The sequence below is a fragment of the Mus caroli genome, unplaced genomic scaffold (genome assembly GCF_978045245.1).
Source record: "Mus caroli unplaced genomic scaffold, Mus_caroli_1 scaffold_12, whole genome shotgun sequence".
Taxonomy (NCBI): Eukaryota; Metazoa; Chordata; class Mammalia; order Rodentia; family Muridae; genus Mus; species Mus caroli.
The window spans coordinates 48,554,302-48,566,328 of record NW_028227267.1 but is presented as its reverse complement, the minus strand read 5'-3'; the positions used below and the strand labels follow the sequence as shown (position 1 = coordinate 48,566,328).

Below are 12,027 nucleotides of genomic sequence, written 5' to 3'. Positions count from 1 at the left end.
TGGCTCTGCTGCTGCCAGGTTACCAGAGATGTTTGGCAGGAGCTGATTGGAGTTTGGGGTGGAAGGAGAGATGGAGATGGTGGTTTGGTAAGAGCTCACATTTCCAGGCAGGAGGTATCTGTGCCCAGCAATTGTGCCATGAAAGGCAAACTGTAAAGTGACAAACTGAGTGTGTGTCCTTTATCCGAGGCTTCAAGGGTCTTGGGAGTGGTCTGGTGGAGTGGTCGACTCCCCAAACAAAGGTGGATAGAGAGAAAGGTAGGACTGTGGCTGATGGCAGCCGATCCCAGAGCCAAGCCGGAGCAAAGGTGGGTAAGAAAGAGAAGCCAGATCAGCGCCGGTGGCATCAATCCAGCTAAGCAAAGTGAAACAAAAGGGAGTCAGGAGTGGGTTGGTAGTACAACCACTGTCCTGGGGAAAGTATGGTAACTACTTGCAACAAAATTATATTTTAATTTTTAAAATAATTTTTTAATGGAGAAAATTGTCCTAAATTGTTTTGAGTGACTTGAAATTAACATTCTTATTTTGTTTTTTTGTTTTTTTTTTTTTACTGTTCCAGTCGATGGAAGGGGACTTTATTTGGTCCCGGGGTCACAGGTCAGGTATGACCCCAGCTTTATTTGACCTTCTTCTTGGGGCGCAGGTTGTTGGTATGGCCGCACTTCGTGCAGCAGTTGACTGCACAAGGGTGCAGGCGTGCGTAGCACTTGTGGCAGATCATCTTGTCACAGTTGTACTTCTGGGCAAGCTGACGAAGGGACAGCTCAATGATGCCACCGCGCAGACGCAGCACCGGTGCAAGGTGGACTCTTTCTGGATTTTGTAGTTGGACAGGGTGCGGCCATCCTCCAGCTGTTTGCCCGCGAATATCAGCCTCTGCTGGTTAGGTGGGATGCCTTTCTTGTCTTGGATCTTGGCCTTGACATTCTCGATAGTGTCACTGGGCTCGACCTCAAGAGTGATGGTCTTGCCCATCAGGGTCTTCACGAAGATCTGCATGTTGGCGTCTGCCGCTCGGCCGCCTCGTTGAAGAGCTTATTTTGTATTTTTAATGTCTATATTTGTTGGCACCTTGAACTAACAACTGGCAAATGCTGCTCTGGAAGGCCTGTGACACAGGATGTAGATGAGGCTCCAGGCCCCATGGCAGGTTTGAGGACAGGCTGCAGGTGCCCGTGGAGCAGTGTGCACTTGCAGCACAGAAGTACATGGCTGAGTCTCCCGGCTGGGTGTCTGTGATGTGCAGGGAGAAGCGTTTGGCTTTCTTATCCAGTACTAAGACAAGTCTTTGGGTCTGCTTTCTTTCCATATTTGAACGAATGTCAATGATGAGCTTAGGATTCTCTCCAGGTTCTTGCTTATACCAAGGGAAGTAGTTGGAGACACTGTTTTCATAAGTGCAGTTGATGCCCGCACTGGATCCCTCCTGGACTCTCAGGATGGGAGGAAGCTGCTCCACCTGCTCGCCTTGGCTCATCCCTATGCAGAAAGATGGAAAGAAAAAAGGAGAAAGGCTGTGAGGTCACCCCTTTCCAGGAGTCTCTTTTTCTAGAGTAACTAAAATAAACCTGAATAGAGTTCCCCCTGGGTGTCTCAGAAATGCCCCCTGATTGTTCTATGGCCTTCAGATATTAACTCACCATCCAGCTGCAGCCAGAGAAACATGAATAATGTAGGAGCATATGTTTTCATTGCTCTGCCCAATTAAATTAAAATCCAGTAGAGACTGTGGTGACTAGGAGGTCAGCTATAACTCTCAGGATGTTGTTCTTTCTCAGTGACAATTCTACCTCTGGAGTCACCTCAGCCACTGAGAAACAGGCTTTGCTTCTGTCACAAGCCTTCAGAATCAGCACACAAGGAAGTGAATTCTCTACACATTCCTCAGCAGTTAAGATCTACTGACACCTTGTGGTTGCATTCCTAACTACTGAGGCCTCAGGCTAAGCGCTCTCTGAACCTAGGAGGGACTCAGACACACAAAACACTAATAATTCATCTCAATAGGGTCTTAGTATTGAGAGCTCAAGAATGGTCTTGGTACACACCAGTGAGGCTGTTTGTTCTTTGCAAATAACACATTGTAAATATTATGTTTCATATGTGTGATGTTTTCATATATAAATGTATATATGCTGTATGTTCATAGGTGTGTTAACATTTCTTCTCACTAGAACTGTATTTACTAATCAAACCTGGCATACCCATTTCCACTAAAAGTGATGAGAGCCATGAATCCAGCACCCCTGCTTGACACAGTCCCAGCAAAGCTGAATGGCTTGCTGTAATCGCTGTCCTTCTATCTCTAACTTTTGCATTTTGGTCTCTGCATGTTGCATTATTGGGAACTTTCTGCATTATGATTCATTTTATATCTTTTCCTAAGAAAATATATGTCTAAGTCATTTTAGGAAAATCCTAAATTAACTTTATGTAGCCACTATTTGGAAGTCTTCTCTATTCCCCGCAGATCATTATACACAGATAAGCACATATCTAGATGAGATTGCTCTAGGAATCTTCTTCAAGTATCTGCCCTGAACTATCTCAAATGGTATAATTGGTGCTGGGAAAATAGAGACAATTGACAAACAGACTGGCCAGGAGAATAGGTTACAGATTTAAGGTTTCTTTTTATTAGCGGCTTATCAAGTCAGCTATGAGATTTCTTGGCTCCCTCCCTCCCCTTGCTGACTCCTTATCTCCTCTTTGGTAAGGACCCTTCATCTCTCCTCTCCATTACTGCCAAGGCCCTCCAGGCCTGGGATAATGTTCGTCCTATTTCAGTGAATTCTTGTTGACAATACAGATATGATGTTTGTACTTGCATCCCACTTTCCAGAGAAGTCTGCCTAGAATCACAAATACACAGAGCTACTCTTAGGAAAATTCTGAGAAGTCATTTGACCTTGAGGATGGCACCATCCATTTCACTCACTCCTACTGCATCCAGTGTTGGGAGGCTGAATTACTGATAGAATGGAAGTGTGGATTCCCTGTGGAATCTGCCAAACCTTGCAACAAACCCAGCTTTCCTTCTTCCTGTGGACCCTCCTCAAACACTCACATTCTAGCCCATTTGCTTTCCTTCGTGTCAACTGTGAATACCTACAAACACTGTCTATCTGGAAACTCAGTGTTCACGCAGGCTTGGGAAGCAGGTGGACCATCTTCACTGCTCTCCCTATCATTTCTCCTGGTACTATTCTCAACCCCATAGCCTGCAGGGAGCTCTTCTCGCATTGTTCCTGCATTCACGTTGCTACATTGCCTCTCCTCACCATCATTCCTTTGTTTCAAAGGCCAATAAAGACACTCCACCACAGCTGTCTAGAAATCAGGTAATCCATCTTAACTCATCTTCATGTCCCACACTGAAATTTCTGCAGTTTTACCCCAGCCCTGCAGCAAACCACTTGCGGGCTCCTGTTCTTTCTACTTCCAGTTCCCAGGGACTAAAACAAACCTTACAGATAATGCAGTGCCACAGTTACTGTGAACCTTTACGAAATGACTCTCGTCCATCCCCTTTCATTCTTGTTACCATCCAAAGCATACACATCCTTCCTTCCTGCGGTGACCATATTAGCAGGGACTCAAGTAGATTATTCACTCTATGCTTCCTGCCTTCTATTACAATTTCTCCATTCTATCCTCAGCCTGCTAACAACCTTCTTACAACTCCCATTTTTGTACTTCATTCACTGGACACTACAACTTATAGTTCAGACACTGGGTTCCTAGCCCTTTAATCCCCCATCTTTCCATATAATTCTTTGCCTTACCATAACCTAGTTGCAGGATCTTTTCTTTGCACAACACTCTCAATCTTTATGTATCCCACCTATAAATATAAGCAGAAGTGTCTATCAGCCCTTTCTCCTAGCCCACATCTATTCTTTCTGCCACACATTGGCCCATAGAAGCACTTTATACCAGAAAATCACTTCACCAAGATTCACAGAAATCATCAGAAACCAAGGAAGGAAACATACACTTTACAAAGAAAATACCATATATCAATACTTGGAAACAAAATCAATCCAGGCCCAGACAGTAGTACAAATATACAATCATTAATAGCCAAGAAAATATGTCCTCACCAGAACCCAGGAACCCTACTCCAGTAGACCATAATAATGCAATATAGCTGAACACTAATACAAAGACACCAAAATAGATATTATGATTTTTCCCAAGGACTCTAAAGAGGGTATGAATAAATCCCTTAATGAGGTCTGTGAAAACACAAACAGTTGAATAAATGAAAAAAATTAGTTCAAGACATGCAAGCAGAAATAGAATAACTAGAAAAAGCACAGACAAAATGAAAAATATGTAAATTAAAAATCTAAGAAGTCAAACCAAAGCCTCAGAACAAGGCACAGAAGAGGGAATCTCTGGCATTAAAGGCAAGGTGCAAGAAATGGAGACCACAGTCAACAAAAATGTTAAATATAAAAAATCATGGAACAAAATATCCAGTAAATCTGGGACATCATGAAAAGACTGAATTTAGAAATAATATAGATTTAGGAGGAAGAAGAAATTCAGGGCAAAGGCACAGAAAAATATTCTCAACAAAATCATAGAAGAAAACTTCTCTAACCTAAAAAGGTGGTAACTACCAAGATACAAGAAATACAACAAACACCAAATAGACTGGACCAGAAAATAAATTATTTGATGACACATAATTATCAAAACAATGACCTAATAGAACAAAGAAAGAATATTAAAAACTGCAAGGGCAGTAAGACATAAATCAGACATATTATAATAATGACTAATAACTCAATGGAAACTACAAAAGCCAGAAGAATCTGGACAGATGTTATACAAATGTTGAGAGAAAGATGCTATTCCATACTAACAAAACCAGTGAAACTATCAATTGATGAAGAAGCAAAACCATTCCATGATAAAAGGCAAATTTAAGCAATGACCATCTACCAATCCAGCTCTATAGAAGAACATAGAGGAAAATCTGAAAGGAAAGCTACACCCAAGAAAGCACAAGGAATAAATAATCCCAGTCAGCAAATCATAAGAGTGGGAGAAACACACACCACAGCAACAAAATAACAGGAGTTATGAACACTGCTCATTGATAACTTTCAATATTAATTGTCTCAATTTTCAAAAAGAAAGACAAAGACTAAGAGATCAGATTAAAAACAGGATATATAAATATCAAAGACAATACAAAATATTGCAATTTCATGGAAGCTGAATGAATCATTACTACCCCAACTTCAAATCATTCCACAAAATAGAAATAGGGACCATTGTCTATTCTTTTTATGATACACAACTGCCCTGATATCTAAACCACACGAAGTTCCAACAGAGAAAGAAAATTACAGGCCAGTATCTGTTATCAACATAGATGCAAAAATTCTTTAAAGACTGCAAACTGAATACAAGACACATCATAAAAACACATCCACCATGATGAAGTGATACAAATAGGAAAGGAAGAAGTCAAAGTATCTTTATTTGAAGATGATACAATTTTATATGTTAAAGACTCCACTGGAAACTCCTAGAGCTGAAAACACTTTCAGCAAAGTAGCAGAATAAAAAAATTAACATGCAAAATTCAGTAGACTTTCTATATTGTAATGATAAACACACTGAGAAAGAAATCATGGAAATAGCACCTATCAAAATAGCTTCAAAAATAATACAATGTCTTTGAAAAACCTTAACCATGCAAGTAAAAAATCTTGTATAATAAAAGTTTTAAAACAAAAAGAAAGAAATAGAAGATGTCAGACAATGAAAAGTCCTCTCATGCTCATGGACTGGTAAAATTAATATAATGAAAGTAGCCTTCCTACCAAAAGCAATGTAAAGACCCAGTACAAACTCTTAAATTTCCAAATCAATTTTTCACAGCAATTAAAAAGAAAAACAAAACCCAAACTATTTCTGATTCACATGGGATCACTGAAACTTGGGATAGCTCAGACAACCATTAGTAATAAAAGAACTCTGGAGGCACCATCACCCCGGATTTCAAGTTACACAGCAGAGTTTAAAGAACAGCATCAGATATGCATGCAAAATAGACATGCTAATCAGTATTGAGTACCCAGACATGAGTCCACATACCTATGAACCCCTCATTTGATAAAGAAGCCGGAAACACACAGCAGCAAAAAGACACCACCTTCAATGAATGGTGCTGCTCAGATTGAATGGTAACATGTAAAAGAACATGCATAGAATAATTTGTATTACCCCGTATAAAACTCAAGTCCAAGTGGATCAAGGACCTCAACATACATTCAAATACTCTGAATCTAGAATAAGGAAAATGTAGAATAATCTTGAACTAATTGGCACAGGAAAAGACTTTCTGAGCAGGACACCAACCAATAGCATAATCACTAAAAGAATAATTGATAAGTGGATCTTCATAAAACTGAAATGTTTATGTCTTGGCAAAAGTCACCATCATTTGAACAGAGTAGTTATTTTAGAAATGGGACATATTGTTACGAGTTATGCATCTGATATAGGGCTAATATCCAAAATGTATAAAGAACTAAAGAGACTGTAAACATCAAGAAAAGAAATAAAACAATTAAAAATAGGTACAAATGTAAACAGAGAGTTCTTGAAAGATGAAACATAAATGGTTGAGAAACACTGAAAGCAATGTCCAATATCCTTAGTTATCTGGATGATGCAACTTAAACTATGAGATTTCATCTTTAACCCTTCAGAATGGCCAAAATCAATAAGACAAATGGCATCTTATTCTGGTAAAGATATAGTATAAGAGGAACACTCATCAATTGCTATAAGAATGCAAACTTTAATAGCCACTATGGAAATAAGTGTGGTGTTTCTTTAGGAAAATGGGAATAGTGCTACCTCAACATTTAGCTTTACTGAATATACTGTATTGGGACTCAGAGGACTCTATCCCATACTACAGAGGCACTTGCTCAGCGATGTTTATTGCTGTTCTCTAGTGATGATTTTGGAATTTTTGTTTCTTTGAAATCAATCTGGTGGTTTCTCAGAAAACTGGAAATAGTTCTATCTGTAGACCCAGCTATACCACTAACGGGCATATATCCAAAAGACGCTACACCACAAGGACACGTGCTCCACCATGTTCATAGTAGCCTTATATATAATAGCCAGAAGCTGGAAACAACTCAGATGTCCCTCAAACAAAGAATGGATGCAGAAAATGTGGTTCATTAACACATTGGAATACTCATCAGCTATCAAAAATGAGGACATCATGAATTTTGCAGGCAAATGGATGTAACTAGAAAATAATATCATCCTGAGTGAGGTAACTCAGACCCAAAAGGACATGCATGGTATCTACTCACTGATAAATGGATATTAGCCAAAAAGTACAGAATACTTAGGATACAACCGACAGACCATAAGAAGTGAAACAAGCAGAGGAGGTTTCAAATGCACTTAGAAGGGGGAAGGAAATCATCACAAGAGGCAGAGGGAGGGAGGGAGGAGGAGGGGAACAGGATCAGATCTGGGGGGAGGGGACAGGAGAGAAGCTTAGAGGGCCAAGAGAATGTATGGAAATAAAGCAGCCTCAGGGAGTGAGAGGTAGGGGGACCCTCTAGAAAGTACCAGAGACTAAGGAGGTGAGACACTCTCTGTGGGTGACCTTAGCCAAAATGTCCAACATTGGGGAAAGGGAACTCAAAGAGTCCATCCCTCAGTAGATAGACAGGGTCTCAAGTGGAGGGACAGGGCTACTAACCCACAGTCAAAATTCCTGACCCAGAATTGCTCCAGTCTAAAAGAACTGCAGGGACAAAAATGGAGAAGACTGAAGGAAAGGAGGTTCAATGACTGGCCCAACTTGGGATCCATCTCACGGGGTTGGGTCACCAAGGCCCGTCACCACTATGCTATGAAGTGGTTATAGACCAGAGCCTGGTATGGCTGTCCTCTGAGAGGCCCTACCAATACCCGAGACAGAAGCAGATACTTACACCGAGCCATTGAACTGAAGTCGGGGACCCCTTTGGTTGAATTAGAGGAAGGACAGAGAAGCTGAAAGGGAGAGCAACCCAACAGGAAGACCAGCAGTCTCAACTAACCCAGACTCCAAGGAGCTCCCAGAAAAGGAACCACTAACCAGGAGCATACACAGGCTGTTCTGAGGCCTCAGCTGAAGTCTACAGAAGTTAGGAATAAATCTGGAGCTAGGGGAGAAGGATGGAATCCTGAAAAGGTGAAAAATGGAATAAATAGTAAAAGAGACAGGGCAGGTGGTGGTGAAACAGGAAGGTTAAACAGAAAAGAGGAGGTAAAAGATGGTAAGGGAGAGGATATGGAGAGAGATAGCTAAAGCTAAGAGGTCATATGGAAACCTGAAGTCTACATTTCCTTGAGTGGTTCCTGAAAGTTAGATATGATTCTATCTGGGTTTCCATACCTCCCATGATACATGGATTGATATTGGGTCACGGGGAGGTGAAATTTCTAGCCAAATAAAATAAAATAAAACTAAACTTTGCTAACTGCTGTGATCATATATAGTATGATAAGGTGGTGGACAGGATAGCTGGGGCAGAGATAAACATGACGATCCTTAATGAGGATCTGGGATTATCATTAAATCTAACACACTTTTCTTGTAAGAAACACACACTCCCTGCAACTTGAAGAACCTGAGAATGGTAGGTGGTTTAATAATATATGAAGCAAAAGTCACACTGACGGCCTCATCTTGATGGCTGTCTGGAGTTAAGTATCCACTTTCCAGGGGTAACTGAAGGCACAAATTCTCAACATAGGTAGTGACTAAGTTTGTGAGACTTGATATAAAACAGAAAATTGTTTCTCTCTCTAGATACAGAGAAGTGGGCTTATATTGTTATAAAACACAATAGGGTTTATACTGAGGTAAAATTAGCTTACATACTGAAAAGTGGTTGTAACTTATATAAAAACAGCGAGGCAGAGTGTGGTGTTATCTAGAAGCCAACATTCTTTGGCTTCTGCAGGAAGTGTTGGTGGGAAAAGTGTGTGAGGAAGGCTCTAGCAAGAGAGAGGCTGAACCATGGATGAACCCTGAGGAGTGACAGTTGCTGTGGATGAGCGAATGCCCTTGGTTGGAAGGCTTGGTTTAGGAGAGAAAAGACAGTGGAAGAATTCAAGATTCTGTCTATATTAAACCAGAAATAACAAATCAGAATTGATCTAGATGATCTGCCACTTCAAGAAGAGTTGTCAGATAATTTATCATTCTTTTTCATCAAAGGTAGAAATAAATGAACTAAACGATGAAAACGGGGCAAAGATGATAATCTATTCAGCCTTGCTCAGTCATTAATGAAAGTGACAGTTCAAGAGGCAGCCCTGGCTTCGGAGAAGTTGAAAAGACTGGAGAAGGGCAAGCAAAATTTGAAAATCAACTGAAAAAAAAAAGTAATGAAACTGCATTTGGTTCAGTAGTCTGCAGGGGACAGGATACCGTGTTTTTGTATGATAAAATCCACCAGCTTGAAATCAACTGGAATAAAAATTTAGAGAATTAAAGAATGTGAAAACAAGAGTCAGATAAAGAGAAGAAAGTTAATGAAACTGATTTTTTTTGAAATGAGGATGCAGAGAACGAAAACATCAATTAGGAAGAATGAACAGCTTACTAAGGACATTGCTGATGGCCAGAAACCAACAGATTCACAAAAGTCATCATTTTGATCAGTCAGTGGAGAAGGCAGGGGCAGCCAATCCCAGATGTCTAAAGCGTACTGTGAACGTGTTCGACATGGGGATGGAATTGAGAACTTAGTAAAAGTTAATGAGAAAATTCAAGTTCAAAATGAAGAAATGAGAAAAAAATCTAGAAGAGTCAGTCCAGGGAATGGAGCAGATGACAGACGGCTGTCACAGGGTGAAGTTAATTGTGCATCACACAGATACTATTGGAGACCAGATTTAAAAAGAGAATGGGTATTATCATCTACAAGTGTGAAAGCATGGGATGAAGGGGATCCAGATATGAGGGCTGTTGATGAAAGTATAAAAGAATGGAAAGTGCTTTTTGCAATTAATACAGAGTTTTCTAATTTTGCTTTTGTTATTTAATTTTTAATTTTGATATTAAGAATTTGCAGCAGACAATAACATTTATATTGCATTTCTTTTTTTAAAAAAAAACCTATATTGTTTGTCTTGTCTAAAAAATAAATAAACCTCTAAAACTGCTATCTGTAGTTCTCAAGATCATTTGTTTACTTAACAAACGCTTTCAAATCAGGATTAAACTGGAATGGGATTAGGAAGAAGCTCTATCAAGATCAGTTAGGAGGCCTTTTCAGAGTAACCTGTCTGTAATTGCCACTTTCCAATGTCACCTGACTCCATGGCTGTACCCTACCAAGAAGCAAGAATTAGGATGGTTGCTGTTTGGAAACTTTCTGAAAAGACTGAATCAATAATTCTCAGCCAAATGTTGTCACTCTAGTGACACCACTTCTAGCCATGTTCACATAAATCTCACTGACACTTGGGGATGACTTATTACTGTCTGGGAAGCTCAGATAATCTATATTTTAAAGAAGTGTAGTTACACTGGGGGTGGGGCTGATGAATCACAAGGGGTCAACTAACCTATGAAAATGGAAGGCAGTCAGTCCACTCACAGTTGTAGCCACTCAGCTGCTGTTCCTGAGTGAAAACAGCAACGGACAGACAATGCATGCATGAATAAATGGCATGGCTGCTTTCCAATCCCTCACAGAGACAAAGACAAGCCAGAGTTTTCATCTGTGGAATAAAATAACTTGCCAATCCTTACGGGGGTCGGGGGAGGGCAGGAACAGTTATTTGGTTCACATTTAATTATTATATAAAGAGCCAGTCCCATATTGGATGATATTTAGGTGGTTTCCACGGTGTTTTCTTTTGAAAGCAGTGTTTTAATGAGAAATTTTACATACAAAAATTTGGTAGAATCAACTGCTACAAGTATTATTGTGACATAAATAGCAAATGTATCTCTCTAGTTGGTAACGTATCTTTTGGCTCATAATTATTATGTGAACTATTTGTTTTACATTGCATAATTAAATGTATTATATATTTGAAATATCAAGACATTTCTGTAATGTCTTGATCTAATAATAAGATTTCTCTAGCCTTTCTACAATTTAACTTATTAGATATATTAAATTGATTATTTTATCAACTTCCTATTGAGCAGATTAGCTAAAAGTGCTGTCTCGTTGCTCTTTAAACAAAGGATGAAAACAGTTGCTCTCAGTTTCAAATTCTAAAAAAATGACCCAAATGATTCTTGAATATGTAAGAGAGTTTATGTCCTATGACATGCATATTTTAGTCATGTGGGGTGGTGTTTCTGAGCACTTGACATTCTAGAAGTCGGTGTCTCGTCAGCCAGAATGTACTTGTGCACTGCCATGGTATTTTTATGTTTTCTCACATCTTCTCTGTAACTGGTAGAGATCTGATGAAGCCCCAGCTGTGCAAGGTGGGGGCTGGAGCTGCACACTCAGTTGCAGTTTGGGGCCAGGCTCCAGCCTTGCTGGGAGCACTGTGCCTCAGCAGCACAGAAGTAAGTGCCTGAGTCCTCCAGCTGGGCATCCCTGATGTGCAGGGTGCTGTAGCGCTCCTTAGAATCAAATGCTGACTTTAGTCTCCCATTCTCCTTTGTTCCTGAAGCCAAGAAGAACGGACTGATGAGGCTGCCCCTGGAATTCTGTCGGAACCACTGCACAGCCCTCATGGTGGTAGTAAAATTGCATCTCAGAGCAGAACTGGTTCCCTCCTGGAGGCTCAGGGCTGAAGGACTCTGCTCCACCTGATCTCCTCTCACCCCTGCTTGGAAACAGAAAAGCAAACCAGAGTCAGAGAGGTTTTCATCCACACAGGTCAAATAGCCCTCCCAGTGAGGGTGAATGCGCATGAGCTTTGCTTGAGCTCTCTTCCTCTCCACCTCTGACATTTCTGGAGAATCCTTAATAGGAACTTGGCTGAGCACAACTCACAGCAAAT

The 12,027-nt window shown here is 40.3% G+C and overlaps 2 pseudogenes; both read right to left on the bottom strand.

The window, feature by feature from the left end:
- Positions 1-562: 562 nt before the first annotated feature.
- On the bottom strand, positions 563-1,008 carry LOC147001852 (ubiquitin-ribosomal protein eL40 fusion protein pseudogene; annotated as a pseudogene).
- Positions 1,009-1,051: 43 nt separating this feature from the next.
- On the bottom strand, positions 1,052-1,480 carry LOC147001851 (T cell receptor alpha variable 13-1 pseudogene; annotated as a pseudogene).
- Between the last annotated feature and the right edge of the window lie 10,547 nt (positions 1,481-12,027).